Source organism: Oreochromis niloticus, linkage group LG3, assembly GCF_001858045.2.
Source record: "Oreochromis niloticus isolate F11D_XX linkage group LG3, O_niloticus_UMD_NMBU, whole genome shotgun sequence".
In the NCBI taxonomy this organism is placed as follows: domain Eukaryota; kingdom Metazoa; phylum Chordata; class Actinopteri; order Cichliformes; family Cichlidae; genus Oreochromis; species Oreochromis niloticus.
The window spans coordinates 77,845,051-77,851,050 of NC_031967.2; positions in this window are offsets into that span (position 1 = coordinate 77,845,051).

The following is a 6,000-nucleotide window of genomic DNA, read 5'->3' on the forward strand; positions in this document are numbered from 1 at the left end:
TTCTGGTCTCCAGCCAAGCCTTATAACCCAGACTATGAAGTTTCACTATTTAAAAGTAGAAAATGTCATTTTCTGTACATTAACAAGAAACAGTTCATCTATGAGAGCTCATGTGGAAAATGGTGTTCAGAGAAACCACAATAAGGGATCAAACTCTTGCCTGAAACAGAAAAAAAATGGAGAAAGTGTGTTTGCAACATGAATCAACAGATTAAAAGTTTTGACAGTGTAGTGCCTCTTCTCAGGACCAGTACAATATCAATTCAAATAGAGACCCCAGACATTTACTGAAGCTAGGTTCAGGTTTTATTTAGGATTAACACAAGGGGATGACTTGGAAGTGAAAAATTAAGGACCAATTTGTCTCAGTAAAACTCCTAAACACTTACAATTGCACAATCAATTGCAGTAAACAAAGTTTGTGCTTTAAAAAAATACAATAAAATAAGAAACTGAAATAAAAATATTATATTGGTGCTCCCTTAACTGAGTGCCAATATAAGCAAATTAAAGTTTTCCCATCCTGTAGTATGACTTGTCCTTTAGAGTAAACCCAAACTACTGCCTACTACCTGGGTAGGACTGATGGGCTCATTTGATATCCAAGGCATGGCTTGAATCAGTTCTTCAAAGACTTTCCGATCACACGGTTGGCATGGTCACCTTCCGGATCAATTACTGCAAATCTCTTCTTTTTTGTCTTAGTCAAAAATCCATCCATAAACTTCAACGTGTCCACAACTCTGCTGCCCGTATCATCACCAGGACCCCTTCTATTCACCACGTCACCCCTGTACTGCAGCAGCTTTATCGGCTTCCAGTCAAATATCGCATCAACTTCAAGATACTTTTGTATAAATTTAAGGCTATTCATCATCCCTTCATACCTCGCTGATCTGGTTCAGATCACCATTACTTCTCAGTGTCTCAGATCCTCTTCCTCTCTTTCTTTTTCTATCCCTTCCCCTCGTTTAGCCACCATGGGGTGCAGGGCTTTCTGCTTCTCAACTTTGGAATTCCCTTCCTCTCGATATAAGAAATATCACTTCCCTCTCTTTTTAAGTCTAAACTCAAAACTCACCAGTTCACAATAACCTATTAATGACTGCCAGCCACCGTTCAAGGGCCACTTCTTAGATGCACATTCTCATAAAAAACTCAGCTATGTGAACTGGTAAGAATAGTTACTCTTGCTTTCTCTCTTGGGAAGTTCGGTGTAACTGCCATTTACAGACTGTGGCTATCTATCAATACTTTAATAACTAATAATCATAAATAAAGTGTTTTGGCTGGTGATTCGTCAAGGTGGATAAATGAACAAAATAACAGAGAAGCCAAAAACAGTTGTTTGCGATGCATTTCACTTTAATAACAAAGTGAATCCACCTGAGCACTAACCAAGTCTAAAATAAAAGTGTCATGGCTCAGAGGCCCGTGGAGTGGAATGGACTCATGCGCAGAACCAAAAGACCGGAGGCTTGAAATGATTTGCAAAAACAAAAATTTCATTTACAAGAATTCCTAACTTAGATGCTCAAGATAAAAACAAGATTTAATTTTGTGCACAAGCGTGGTGTCTGTGAAGTGCAGGGCTTAGGCTAAGCATGACACTGTCAGGTCACTGGCAGGTGGAAACTGTGGCAGACCAGGGGCACTGAAACGAAGGAGAGGATAATCAGAACGGTCCAGGGAGTTGTGAGAGTTTCCCAGTTTTAAAAAATGAGATGGGTTATGTGTTCGCAGGCGAGGATAAGCTGGAGGTCGAGGTGAGGCGAGGTCTGGGCGAGTACTGTGTCATTTATGGGTGCGCAGGGTGGCAGGCAGGTGTGAATGGCAGTTTGCCTGAAAAGGATTAAGCAGCAGCTGAGCAGAATCCAAAAGTGTGGCTATGGCAGGGTTTGGATGACGAGTCCAGGGATTAACTAGGAGACAGAAAGAGAGAGGTACACACACTGAGAGATACACAGAAACATGAGACTGTGAACTAACTGAGGTTAGCAGACAATCCGGCAAAGACTCATTGTGTGCTCTGCTCCTAAATACTGCTGGAATAATTACCTGCAGCTGAGGAAAGGGGAGGGGCAAGCAGGGCTCCACCCAGAGGAGGAGAGCTGATGCTGTGGAAAGTTACTCAGACTCACTCAGACCATGACAAAAAGCTGCCAGAGAGCTGCACAATTGAGTCACACTTTATTTTCTGAACTTCATATTGTGACCTGTTTTATTACTGCTGCCAGGTAAAGGATCAAACTCTGGAATCAAACACAACCTTGCTGTGTTTGAGACTCTGTTTGAGACTTGTTGTGTCGCAGACTCTGTACTGCAGGACTGCTTTGAATGCACAGACTGGTAGGTCTTCAGGGATGCTGCGGTTTATAAGGAGAAGCTGGATTTGGAGGAGTATACATCTGCTGTCCTAGGCTACATTAGTAAGTGTGTGGAGGATGTTACCACCACCAAGTCTGTGATGTGCTATCCAAACCAGAAACCCTGGCTGAATGCAGGAGTCTGTGCCCTGCTGAAGCCAGGGACGCCACCTTCAGGTCTGGTGATGCACAGAGAGTCAGGGGGGTAGGACAGAACTGACTGCAGGTGTAAAGAGAGCCAAAGCCACATACGCACGGAAGATTCAGGGTCATCTTTCTTCCCAGGACCCACGCAGTATGTGGAGGGGTATCAAGTGCAACCCTGACTACAAAACCAGGGATGTACAATGCCCCAGGAGCTCTCTCTGCCTGAGACTCTCAACCCCTTCTACACCCACTCTGAGGACCCTAACACACTTTATATACAATTATCACACAGACACTTATTGAGAAATTACTGACCCTGGGACTGAGCTCCTCTCTTTGTAACTGGGTCCTGGACTTCCTGACCACAGACCGCAGTCTGTGAGGATGCGCAATGTCTCCTCATCTTCCAGAGTCCTCAGCACTGGCTCCCCTCTGGGCTGTGTGCTAAGTCCCCTCCTGTTTACGCTGGTTACATATGACTGCTCACCCAACCATCCAGGCTGTCATAATGTAAAGTTTGCGGACAACACAGCTATGGTTGGTTGCATCACAAATGATGATGGGACCGGCTACAGGAAGGAGGTGGAACTCTTGTAGGACTGGTGCAAGCAAAACAATCTCTGCTTAAATTAGAAGAAGACGAAGGAGATGATTATGGACTTCAGGAGGGGAAGACACGCACACACACACCCCTGCACGTCGGAGGATCTGCAGTCAAAGTAGTACCAAGCTACAAGTACCTGAGTATGTACCTGGATAGCAACCAAAAAAACCCCAAAAAACTGGTTAACATAGTTTTAGCTACTGGCAGGATGAACTCTGGAATGAAACACCTGAGTTGCAAGTTAAACAACATTTTTTCTCCACAGCCCTTAACCGACTCAAACCAGGAAAAAGGCTATTCTTCTTTCTTAGTAGAGACACACAGATGATAAAACTGAGTTAAGACAAAACTATCAGCTTCCTCTGAGTGAGTCCAGCTAAAGGAGAGAAAAGTGGAAAACTCCAACACCACTGCTTCAAGCTGTTGACCGGAGGTGAGCCAGGACTGACTGTACTTCCTATCTGCTGTTTTCAGCTTTACTCACAGAATGGCTTCCAGATCAGAGGAGGATCTTTGCTGTCCAGTGTGTCAGGAGGTCTTTACAGATCCTGTCATTTTGTCATGTAGCCACAGCTTCTGTAAAGACTGTCTGAAGAGATGGTGGAAAGAGAGAACAGCACACGAGTGTCCAATTTGTAAGAGAAAGTCTTCAAGGTCGGAACCTCCTTTAAACCGGGCTTTAAAAAACCTGTGTGAGTTGTTCTTACAGGAGAAAGATCAGAAAGCTTCAGAGGCTCTCTGCAGTCTGCACTCTGAGAAATTCAAACTCTTCTGTCTGGACCATCAGCAGCCAGTGTGTGTCGTCTGCTGTGCCTCAGAAAAACACACCAACCACAGTTTCAGACCCACCGATGAAGCTGCACAACAACACAAGAAGGAACTTCAGGAAACTCTGGAGCCCTTAAAGGAGAAGTTAAAGGTTTGTGAAGAAGTTCAAGTGAAGTTTGATCAAACAGCAAAACACATTAAGGTCCAGGCCCGACACACAGAGAGGCAGATTAAGGAGCAGTTTAAGAAGCTTCACCAGTTTCTAGCAGAGGAAGAAGAGGCCAGGCTGGCTGCACTGAGGGGGGAAATAGAGCAGAAGAGTGGGATGATGAAGGAGAAGATGGAGGCTCTGAGCAGAGAGATAGCAGCTCTTTCAGACACAGTCAGAGCCACAGAGGAGGAGCTGAGAGCTGAAGACATCTCATTTCTGCACATCTACAAGGCTGCAGTGGAAAGAGTCCAGCGCTGCCCCCTGCTGGATGATCCACAGCTGCCCTCAGGAGCTCTGATAGACCAGGCCAAACACCTGGGCAACCTGACCTTCAACATCTGGAACAACATGAAGGACATGGTCTCCTACACTCCTCTCATTCTGGACCCAAACACTGCTCATCCACAACTCATCCTGTCTAAAGATCTGACCAGTGTGAGACGACGAGAAGAGAGGCAGCAGTTTCCTGATAATCCAGAGAGGTTTGATTATTACATCTCTATCCTGGGCTCTGAGGGCTTTAACTCAGGGACTCACAGCTGGAATGTGGAAATTGGAGACAGTACAGGGTGGGTACTGGGTCTGTTAGCAGAATCTGATGAGAGGAAGGGAGAGAAATTGTCTGGATTATGGGGAATACGGCACATATTAGATAAATACTACGCAGTCTCACCATTGGCTCCAAAAACTCCTCTCTCAGTTCAGAAGAAGTTCCAGAGGATCAGAGTGAATCTGGACTGGAACAATTCAAAGCTGTTGTTCTGTGATCCTGACACTAACACACACATACACACCTTTAATAACACTTTTGCTCACAAAATATTTCCATACATTTACACTAATGGTAAAGTGAAGGTGTTGCCGTTGAAGGTGTCAGTGTCAGTGGAGCAGATGAGTAAAGGATGATTTTATTTCTAATATTGTTTCCTGTCAGTGAATTTAATCTGTTAAAGTGCAGCTGTCATCCTGCTGGTTCTGTCTTGGGAGGGGTTTCTTGGGTCATCGACGCAGCTGTCGTCATAATCTGCCCTGAACAGAATAAAGCAGTGAGGGAATGGTACACAGTAGGGGGCAGGTGACGGTCCAGGGCAGCTCCTTCAGCTCTGCCACTTACAGCCAATTCCAACTGTAACTCCACTTCACAGTAATTATAATACTGCACATTCAGATTCCATTACTTGCTGAATACCTTCATAAATACCAGTCTAGAAATGTACAAAGCTCAGCTAATAAAATCATATATTTCACATTTGTATTTGGAAATGTTGTCTTCATCTAAGTGTAATGTTACCTAATGAGTGAGAACCAAATAAAAATCATTTATGAGGACATTTTTCTTCTGTTCATGTAGACGAGTGAGACTGATAGAGTGTGTAAATGCAGCACAGTCCACATTATGTCAGGATATCTTTAAAGGAAACAACAGGGAAGCTGTTGGCCTCCCTCAAAGTGGCAGTGCTCATGGAAGAGAGCAATGGATGAAGAAGAAACATGGAAAATACAACTTTTAATCTCTTTATCCCTGGAACATAAAGGCCGTCTATTACTTTCTATAACCATGAGAGGCTGGATTTGGATCCTTTCTCATATTTTTAGCTATATTTATATTTATTCTTTTTTTATTCACTGATAAAAATATAAGTGATTAACGAGTAAATCTCTCGTTAATCACTACTTAAGCCACATTTTAGATAATATGTGATCCATATTTGAAACTTGACTTGCTTGTAGTTATTACTTGTAAAATAAATAATTTGAATACCTTGTGCTTATAGATTAAGCTCTGCTAGACCATTTAGTTATGTAAAACAGCGTTCCCCATCCCAGGGCCGTGGACTGGTACCGGTCCGTGAGTCGTTTGGTACTGGACCACGAGAGCTGAGGCTGGGGTGTGAAATTGATGG